At 31.3% G+C, this 11,109-nt stretch overlaps 2 long non-coding RNA genes across 2 annotated transcripts; one reads left to right on the top strand and one right to left on the bottom strand.

Annotated features, from left to right (window-relative positions):
• Positions 1-1,396: 1,396 nt before the first annotated feature.
• LOC139515728 (uncharacterized) lies at positions 1,397-4,153 on the bottom strand. The gene is made up of 3 exons (XR_011662830.1): positions 4,026-4,153; positions 2,878-2,999; positions 1,397-1,826 (listed from the first exon to the last, which is right to left on the bottom strand). It is a non-coding gene; the product is annotated as an uncharacterized lncRNA (long non-coding RNA).
• A 108-nt stretch (positions 4,154-4,261) lies between these two features.
• Positions 4,262-10,507, top strand: LOC139515727 (uncharacterized). The gene is made up of 5 exons (XR_011662829.1): positions 4,262-4,451; positions 6,835-6,969; positions 7,870-8,001; positions 9,042-9,126; positions 10,370-10,507. It is a non-coding gene; the product is annotated as an uncharacterized lncRNA (long non-coding RNA).
• Positions 10,508-11,109: the final 602 nt, after the last annotated feature.

Raw genomic sequence — 11,109 nt, 5'->3', positions numbered from 1 at the left:
AAAAAGACCATTCAATATAGTTTTAAAAAGAATTCTTCGACTGCTTTATAAATTGTTGATATATTCTGTCTGGATTATTTGGTCTCTTGTGGTGGGTTGTCTCATTGGCAATTATACCACATCTTTTTTTTAGCTCATCGGGGCCCGAAGGACCCCATGCGAGCTTATGCCATCACTTGGTGTCCGTCGTCTGTCGTCGTCTGTCGTAAAACAAATATTTCAATAGTTTTCTCCTCTGAAACTACTGCCTTCAAACTTTAACTTAATGTTCCTTATGATATCTAATTTATGACGAATCAAACAGCCCATTTTTTAGTTGCTTCCACTTAATTGGTAGTTTTAAGGTAATTTTGAAGTTGTTTTGTTATTATCTTGAATATTTGTATAGATATAAACTGCACCTCAAATCCTCTTTTCAGTCTGTTACTCCTACGCCACTAAGACGTTTTTGGGACGGTTCTTTAGGGAGAAGGGTCATAGTTTGGCGTGTTTTCCATGGACTTTTTTTTAATTGCATTAGAAAAACTGTGGATTCATTATCATTCGCTGGATACCAATTTTCATGGATTTCGTGGGTACAGGTTAACCACGAAATAAAATGCTCAACGATTGACAATTTGTCTATAGGCTTGTATGGAGACCTCGGCAAAACCACGACATTAAATATGCTCGAACATAAAGTTTTCCTTTATATACAAAAAATGGTACCCAAGAAAATAAATGAATCCGCAGTACATTTTTGTACATTATAGACACTGACATACACAGGCAATTTTTTCCAACGTGTGTTTCACGTTTGTGCTCATCACATGAGAATAACGTTTTTCCCACGTGTGTATCACACCGGATAAACGTTTATATCACGTGTATTTTACAAACATGATATTCTCACGTGGTAATCACGTTTTAATCTGATCACGTGATATTCACGTTCAAATATAACATTATTATCACATGTAAAAATTTTAACGTGATTTTAACGTGTAAATATTGTGTTAATTTCACATGTAAATTTTTTAACGTGATTTCAACGTGTAAAAATTGTGTTAATTTCACATGTAGATTTTTCAACCTTATTTTAACATGTAAAAGTTGTGTTATTTTCATGTCTATTTTTTCACATGATTATGATATAAATTTATATCAATATCACATGTATTACTTATGTAAGTGCAAGTTGTTTTTTCATTGGCCATGTTTGATGTTCATGTATCAAGTGAATATATAAGGTAATGCATGTGCATCATCAATCATGAATATAAATTTTACCTTCAAATTACTGTCACAAGAAAAGTAGTAATATACATGTGCATGTACCTTATAATTAACTTTCAGTTCAAACAAGACTTAAATGTACAGTTATTATCACTAGCGTTGCACTGATTTAAAGCAAAAGTTTAAAATTCTGAAGTTTTATTAATATATAATAGAAAACAGACTACTGTACTGTAACCATAGTTTTGAAAGTACAGCATAAAAATTCAGCAATTGCAAAAAATGAAATTGTTCGTTATTGTATGTTGTTTACTGTACAATATTATTCCTTCACATGAGTTATTCTGAATTATGCTTTGTTATGCTCTTTGATGATTAAGTCTTTTCCTTCATTTCCTCTTCAATGTTTCATTATCTTTCTTTACTTAAAGTTGACAATGGTCTGGTCTTCAATAAAATTACAAGAGGAACATTCTGTAGCAAGTCTTTTTGACAGAAATAAACTCATTTCATATTCTGATATCTTCTTTTCACAGTCATAATAATTTACTGCTTCAGACACTTATTTCCTCTTTTTATTCCAAATAGATGTTACACTTCGCCAATTTTCCCTACAAACATAAGAAAAGTTATATTGGTCAAGAAAAGAAGTATTGTTTTTGGCCCATTGTGTATAAACTTTTTTAGCCATAACCCCTACCCAACCTTTTGTTGGGGTATGGAACCATGTGGTACAATTTCATAAAGATTCATTTAGTTACTAAAGTTATTGCCTGGAAACAAAAAGTCTTCAGACGATGATGCCATACCATAATATGGTTGCAAAAAAAATCAAGGTTTTATAAATATATCCTGAATAATATAAGAATAAAAACTTTATTTAAGGGATTCGAAAATAAAAGTAATGAAAAACAAATGAGGATGGAAAAAATAATTTTTGGAGGTTCAACATGTTCAATGAATGCAAGATATTTACCATACCCCAAAAAATTAAAAACTGCATACTGATAGACCTTTATATAAAATAAAAATATAATGTGCAATGTATATACATTAAATGACAAGCCTGCCTGATACAAAGTTATCAGTAACACTGAAGAAAGTTTTGGGATGGATGATGAGACAAAAACAATCATACTAGTACTCTTGGATCTCCTTATGTACATAATGAGGTTGCATGGACAAGTTAATATACAAATGTATATACCCTTTAACCCTTTATTTATATCTCTAACCGCCAGTCACTTTTTTTCATTTTTAAAAACAGATTTTTGGCTATCTATGATACATGTACATAATATTTATGAGTAGAGACAGTCAAATTATTTTACATTTGTCATTCTGTGGTATTTTATATATTTATTAAACTTAAAGATGACTATGCATTACAGGTTTTACTCATCGTTGAAGGCCAAATCAATAGTTATTAATGCCTGTATCCTTTGGTCTCTTGAGTAGAGTTGTCTCATTGGTAATCATACCACATCCTCTTTTTTTGACATTTGTTTTGACATTTGTATTGACACTTATGTTGATGTCTTTGTATTAACTAACAGATGCCTCTACTGATTTTGTTGTTTGTTTACGTGCTGATTTATTGAAATATAGACATTTATCTCAATGGTTTGATTGTTACAGCCAAGTTAATCAAGTATATAATACCTGCTTCTTTCACTTCTCCTTATAGAAAAGTACATTTCCTGTGTTAAGTTTTTTCCCCAATGATCTCCTCAATAATTTTCTCTGATCATTTATATCTAGGGACTTGCAGACTTGTTGTATCCCTAAAACATAAATCAAATTATTCAATTGATGGAAAATATCTCATTTTCATAATGGTAATATTGTTTGGTTAATAATATTTAATACACAATAAAACAAGAATGTGTCCAAAGTACATGGATGCCCCACTCGCACTATCATTTTCCATGTTCAATGGACCGTGAAAATGGGTAAAAAATATAATTAGGCATTAAAATTAAAAAGATCATATCATAGGGAACATTTGTACTAAGTTTCAAGTTGATTGGACTTCAACTTCATCAAAAACTACCTTGACCAAAAACTTTAACCTGAAACTCGCACTTTCATTTTCTATGTTCAGTGGACCGTGAAATAGGGGTCAAAAGTTTAATTTGTCTTTAAAATTAGAAAGATCATATCATAAGGAACATATGTACTAAGTTTCAAGTTGATTGGACTTCAGCTTCATCAAAAACTACCTTGACCAAAAACTTTAACCTGAAGCGGGACAGACGGACGAACGGACGCACAGACCAGAAAACATAATGCCCCGCTACTATCGTAGGTGATCGTAGGTGGGGCATAAAAATAACTTTAAATAGTTTTTCACATGTAGCTTAAAAGTTTGTAGTGATGTCATTATTGTTTAGGCTAAACATGAAATAAAAGATGGCTGTTCAAAGCTGATAAAATAAATCCTATTTCTCTCAACTCCACATGCATTTAAATAGAATATGAAGACAATGGTTTGATTGTTACAAATATCCGTTGAGGAGGAGTTCCAAAGAATATACATATAGAAGAAGAAGACAACTAATTGTTTACCACTTACCTGAATTATATAGTTAAATGCCTTATATAACCTTAGACAATCATGCAATATATGCCCCCCCCCCCTTTTTTTTTATCAAAATTTATGGATCCACCACTGAGTATGGAAAATAGTTCGTAAATCTGCTTGACTTGTGTCTTTTCGAGTTTGTGTTAAGTGAGGTGCTATTTCTTAAACTTAGGCCAGTTAGGGTAAAAAAAAATCAGAAAAAAAACGGTAATTTTGTTGAACTTACCTACACTGCAAATTCTTAAAGTCAGATAAGTTTGCGTTATCAGTACCCAGACTGTCAGTTGTAAAGAAACGGGTACCGCATGGACAAGGTGATTGCTTGCTAAAAATAACCGCGGGAAATACCGCGCACCTTGATAAATTTCGGAATCGGTGTGTAACCCAGAAGAGGAATCATTATTACCATTGTTTTGTTTTCAAGCTGGTAGCATAGAATGATTTAGATTTTAAATTTAATCAATATTTTGAAGGTTTGAATATGAAATGCAATCGATAAATGCATTTTAAATGAGAATTGATGTGCTTCGTATCTCAGATCATTATCCCGTACGGTTCACGGAAACGAGCGTCCTATGCCAGACGACATGAATATTGACACCACAGTACTGGAAACGGAGAGTAATACAGCTCTTGGAGATATATAAATCAGGTATATAATTCACAAACACGTTCTAAAGGCATGTGTACAGTAGTAAATAATAATATACCAATCCCAGAACAAAGGCGGTCTTCATGAAAAACTTGACAGCCCGAAAATTTGAAAAACCTGCCAATGTCATAACACCAAAATTTTAAATTTCTTAAATTTAAACAATTAAATCATTTGATATACATGATATACAGATATTTGGTATGTGAGTTGTGTGTCCTTTTTCATTAAAATTTTACTGTCACAACAACATTTATACGTGTCTGGGCGGTATGATTTTTATGAGTGTATCATGAAGGAAGCAAGTTAACTTGTACCACCGAAAACTCTTACCACGTTAACTCGTACCACGTTAACTCGTACCAAAAAAGTTAACTCGTACCAACGTAAACTCGTACCACTGGGAAGTCGTACCATTAAAAATATATTAAAAAATATGAATGTTTTATGTTTTAATAAAAAAAAAGTTGAATTACATGTACTTGAATTTTATACTGGATTTTAAGGAAAGCTTAGACTTAAGAGGTATTGAGTGAAAAGTAAAGTATATATTCATCATTTAACACCATTTAAATGCATTTAAATAAGTTGGTTCGAGTTAGCAGTAGTACGAGTTTGCATTGGTACGAGTTTTTTTTAGTGGTACGAGTTGACGTTGGTACGACTTTACAATGGTACGGGATAACTATAATTCATCATGAAGACCAATAATGATAATGATCACAAAAATACACAGGCAGTGAGGCACTTGTTTTTGTCGATGTGGGGTTTACTATCCACCCCCTTACGAAAAATCGCTTCGTACAGGTGTGGATAGTAAACCCCACATTGACAGAATAAGTGCCTGTGCAATTTTTAAAAGAAAATTACCACGGCACACGCTCTTGTTTCTGTCAATGTGGGGTTTACTCTCCACACCCGTAAGAAATATTACAAGGTACATGTAGCTAAACTGATCTGTCCTTGCTTGTCCTAAACTAAAGCCATTCAGATACTTTGGAAGTCAATGAAGATATAACAGATATCATATTTTATCTCACAACCCATTTAGGCATGTTGACAATAGTACTACAGTAGTATAGTTAATTCTTGCGGTGGGGTTGGGGTCGAGCTGGGAGACCTCCATACTTAATTGATAGGGTGTGCTGCTGTGGTTTTGTTACCCCACCCTTTTTATATAAATTAGTCTAATTAAAAATGTAGACCTTTTCATATTTTACGTAGGGAAAAATGTTACCTTATCCCATATTGACTTTTATTTTTGTTTTGGTGGTGTGAATGTAGTCCAAAGTCGTAGGAAGGCGTCCCAGAAAAAAACTAAAATAGCCTTGCAAGACGTCATAATTATTTGGACTAGTGTGAATGTAAAAAAAGTGGAGTGCCAAAGGAGAGCAAATTAGTTGATAAAAAAACACAGCCTTCGGCTTTCTTTTGAAAGAAAATTACCAAAGACACTACAACTTTGTATAATCTCTGTAAAAAAATATCTTGATACCCCCTTTTAAAAATCCTGGATCCCCCTTTTCCCAAATAAAATATACATGTAATTCAAAAGTTAAAAAGAAAACTAAACAGAGGCGGATTGAGGTGGGGGCCCAGGGGGCCCGGCCCCCCTTTTTGGGAAAAATGTGGTTGCTTATATAGGGAATCACTGAAGCGTGACTGGAGCGGGTCCCCTCTTAGGCAGTCAGTGGGCCCCCACTTATGGAAATGTCTAGATCCGCTAGTGCTAAAGTTAGTATTTATATAGATACATGTACATTGGTAGATTAGTTTATATTGATATATCCATTTAAAATAAAAAAATTATGAAAAGATTGATTGATTGTTGGTTGATTAACGTCCAGTGGACTGTGGTATTATCATAGATTATGAAAAGAAAAGTAGAGCTAGATTATGAGGATTTTTTTTATTTTGGAATATCATGAATAAAGCCAGAGGAATCTGAATATCTGGCAAAAACTCAAATACAGGAGGCCTTTTTCATATATTCAGCTGCAGGTTAAGATATACATGTATAACACGGATCTATCTGAGTGGTATATAAACTTCACTTGCCATGCTTGTCTCATACTGAACATTTAACTCCTTTCCTTTAACAATTTAATATACATGATTATGATGATACATGTCAAGATTATTCACAGAATGACACTTGAGTTATCAGGCAATTAACTTTCACTGTCCCACTATTTATCATACAATTTTGGTTGAAATCAAATTATGTTATGCCCAAATTGCAACATGGCTATAGTTATCATAATATGCCTATGGTAGTCACTGTAATTTTCCTTTAAAGTTTTATCAGACTATGACAATAACTGTATATGTTACTGTAAATGAAATGCTGAATATTTATGCATTTATTTTTTCTATATAACAGTTATTAAGCAGGTCTTGAATGAAGTCTTGATTATGGAGGATCTGTTTGTAAATTCCTGACATGAAAAAGAAAATGACAGAGGGAGAAGTCTGGATCAGTGTTAGAAGGACAATTCAGCAAAGTTCCAACAGATATGTATGCACTTATTCCATTTTATTAAATGTTATGCATTTAACAAAATAGTATGCTCTAAAAAAACACATTCCTTTTGGCTTGCAGCAAATGTGCAGAGAAAGAATATATTTCATTTGTTACATTAATGCTACATATGATATGATTTAAGTAACTTTGCAACAAAATGGTAGCATTAACTATTTGCTACTTGTCAACTGAAGGATGTCATGTAATGCATACAACAATTTATAAACATGATAAATCAAATGTTCTACAAAAATGTACTGCCTTCAACAATATTTCATTCTAAACTTTAAACAAAATTGATATGAATTTGGAGGGCTTGCAATCGTGCACTCCTATTGCAGCTGTTTACTTTATTTTTAACACACTGTACAATAAGCCTGCATATTTAGAATCATTATACACAAAAAAAATACTGATTATGCCAACAACAAAAAATGGACACCGTCACATTTATTGATTCATTGATGTCTTTATTTCCTCATACTAAAAAGTAATTGAGATATTGAGTGCCACTTTAAACACCATGGTGCTATTTCGTGGCATCCTGTTTTTATTAGTGAGGAAAACTAAGACCTTTATAAGGAAAACTGACAATCCTAGTCAATTAAGTCTCTTAATTTAATATCACACAACAAAAGGAATAGTAAAATAAAGAGAGAAGAAAAAAGAAATTTTTATACATACAGACAAAAAAATATTTAAGTCTCTCAGCATAAAATCCCTGTGCAATGATGCCAATCTTTATTGATATAAAATATTCATAATATCAACATTACTAAAGATGAGTAAGTGACATTTGTTTTTCAGTCAGTGGAAGGAGGCATACTACATGTAATATGTGTATTAAATTTCATGTTAATTAACAAGTATTTGAATATAATTATTTTTTTCCAGAAATAAAAAAAATCTGAATTTGAGGCAAATATATATATGCAAGATGAATAGAAGACATGATACTCTAGCAGTGCTTCAGAATCACACTACAGAAATATGAAGATTTTTGATTGTAATCAAGTTAACCTGAAGGTAATTTTATAGTAAATCAAGAAAAAATTTCCTATTCAAGTATACTATAGATAATATATTTTTTTTTATGTTTAGGTCACAATAGGATAAAGTTCTTTTTTCTGTCTTACGTTCCATCTCCTTACATTTTAAAAAAAAAAAAAATTTGGGGGGAGGGGGGGGGTCATTTTCTGGTAAAGTAATGGTTAAAGTCAAAATTTGTTTGATAAAGCACCATTGAAGTTTAGAACATGTTGTATATATAATCTGTTAATAATTAGATATAAGAAAAAGAAAAGAATGCAACTATTTTATCTATGTATATTCTATATATAAAAAAGAAAAGGTGTGGTATGATTGCCATTGAGATAACTCTCCACAAAAGACCAAATGACTCAGAAATTAACACCTTAGTCCTATAGGTCACTGTACGGCCTTCAACAATGAACAAAGCCCATAGAGCATAATTTACTTTATCTTTCTGCCAGGAGAGAACAAACAAGTGTATACATTTTTTTTATTTCATTGTTCAATAATGTTGTTACAACCCATAACCAAATAATGATTATATCTTTCATACTGCAGGTTATTTATAAACTTGCATACACGAAATCTCGTCTAAGATGATTGAATATTTAGAGTTTCAGTAATTCATAAATTGTCTTACTGACAGCTCATTCAAAATTGAAATCTAAAGTTATGACTGTCCAGTAATTGTGGATTTTACAATGTTAACAGCAACAATAGCTTAAATGCTAAATTGACATAAAAAGTTAACAGCAATCTGAAACTGATGCTCAGAACCTTGAGGAATATCTAGAATTTCATTTTGATCTTAAAAACTGTATAATATAATCATTTTCTTGACCTTATTTCATTTTATGAACCATTTATTCATTCATTGACAAAGTTTTAAATGAAAGGCTGAAAGCTTTGAGATTTATAAAAAATAGTTAAGATTTCCAGATGAATGTTTGCCTTTTTTCTCCAGTTTGCTCTGTTTCAATCCTGTTCTAAAGCACATATTGACAATCTGATGTTATTTTTTTTTAAATTTACAGCTTCATAGTAAAACAGATGCTAGGCAACACCTTCACTATTCAAGTCAGACTATAAAAGGAAGCTTTTTTTTTGATAGCTGCACTTGTAAGTAATTATATCTAATGTGTATATTGTACATTTTAAAGAAGAAATAAGAAATCATTTCAGAATCTAAAGGATTATGGGTAATCTTATTGTTTGTACACCAAAATGAAAATAATGTTATGTCATTGTTTGAATTTCCATTGTTTTAGAATATTTTAAACCAACCACAACGTTTTAGTGTACACTTTTGAAAATATAATACAAAATGCACTTATTTAGATTCTGATAAGTTGAATTAAACAGGCTATAATAGAAATGATTAAAATGAGAAGATAAGGTATGATTGCCAATGAGACAACTATCCACCAAAGTTCAAATAAAGTGGATGTAAGCAATTATGGGCTACTGTACATCCATAACATTAACAATGAAAAATATCCATAATGTATAGTTGGCTATATATATAGTTCAGTAAGTGGTTAAAATTTTTTTTATTTAAGAAATAATTCATGGAAGTCATAGATTTGTTAGAAATTTACACATGACCTTGGTTGTGATATTTAAATTTTATCCTGAGCATTAGCTGATAAAACAACTCTCCACAAGAGACCAAATGAAACAGAAAATATAACCTATAGGTCACTGTATAGCCTTCAAGAATGAGCAAAGCCCATACCACAGTCAGCTACATGTATGAACATGATAAATCACAAACTTTAAAGAATTCAATTGAGAAAACTGACAGCCTTATTAATGAACAAAACAATAAAAAAAAAATTAAAAAAAACAATTATGTAACGCAGCAACAAACACCAATCACTGAACTACAGGCTCCTTACTTGGGACAGGCACATACATACAGAATATTAGATGGATACAAATAGAATTACATATATAACAAAAGCACAAGTGGACATGGATTTGTAATTTTACATCCAACAACAAAAAGACATTAAGTAAAGATCTGAGAGTACTTGCAGTTACCGAAAACTGGTTCAATTGAGAATTTTAATGGGCTTTTTCCAGTAACTTTTATTAAAATTTGATGGGTGGTGGTTTTTTAAGAACACTGCTTGAATATTGAAATGAAATATCCAAATTAAAATGTATGCATGGTGGGGTCAAATAAAAAGTGCCTTCCTCCCCCTTATCTACATTTATTTTTGGAACAGCCCTCACATTGTTGTTTTACATTTAAACAAAAGCAACATTCATATTAGAAGTAAAATAAAGCTTTCATTATGTATGCTAATATAAGATAATACTAATAACAATAAATAGAATTCTTTTTTTATCCTTTCAGATGAAGAAGAAATCAAAGAGTGGAGCATTTAGAAGATAGAACATTCAAATATTATTTGTTACTATTTCAGTAACTTATCAAATGTGAACTGTTTAAAATATTCTTAAATATGAATATAATTGAATTTCAAGTTGGAAAGTGTTTTTTTCTTATTTAACATTTGGCAATATATGTCTTTGATAGGAACAATTTTTTTAGTCATAAGCTGATTATCTTTAGATCATGATAAACCTACAAGGGACATAACTCTTAATAGTTATCAAAGGTACCAGGATTATAATTAAGTATGCCAGACGCCTGTTTCGTCTACATAAGACTCATCAGTGACGTTCATATCAAAATTTTTATAAAGCCAAACAAGTTCAAAGTTGAAGAGCATTGAGGAAATTAAAGAATGGACATTGTAAAATAGCTTGTTTGTATTGAAATGTTGTTTGGTATACATTTGGTTATGCATAATTTGTTGTATAATTTCGAATTTGACTTCCTCTCAAACTTTGAAAAAAGATTTGGATTAAAATATATTGTAATGATAGTTAAGTTTTGATGTATGCTTAACATCCAGCTGCAAATATTACATACATATTCAGGATGATAACAGGTACATTAAACATGCATATGAGGTAGCTGATAATCAGTTATAACTTACAAGACAATGTATTGATGTTTAACTCACTGTTACCATACTTTTAAGATAAAGAACCAGAGAAACATCTTCAAATAGAGATGACCAAGAAAAA

This window comes from Mytilus edulis, chromosome 3 (genome assembly GCF_963676685.1).
Source record: "Mytilus edulis chromosome 3, xbMytEdul2.2, whole genome shotgun sequence".
NCBI classification, from domain to species: Eukaryota; Metazoa; Mollusca; class Bivalvia; order Mytilida; family Mytilidae; genus Mytilus; species Mytilus edulis.
The sequence above is the reverse complement of the archived record's forward strand: the minus strand, read 5'-3'. Positions and strand labels throughout refer to the sequence as shown.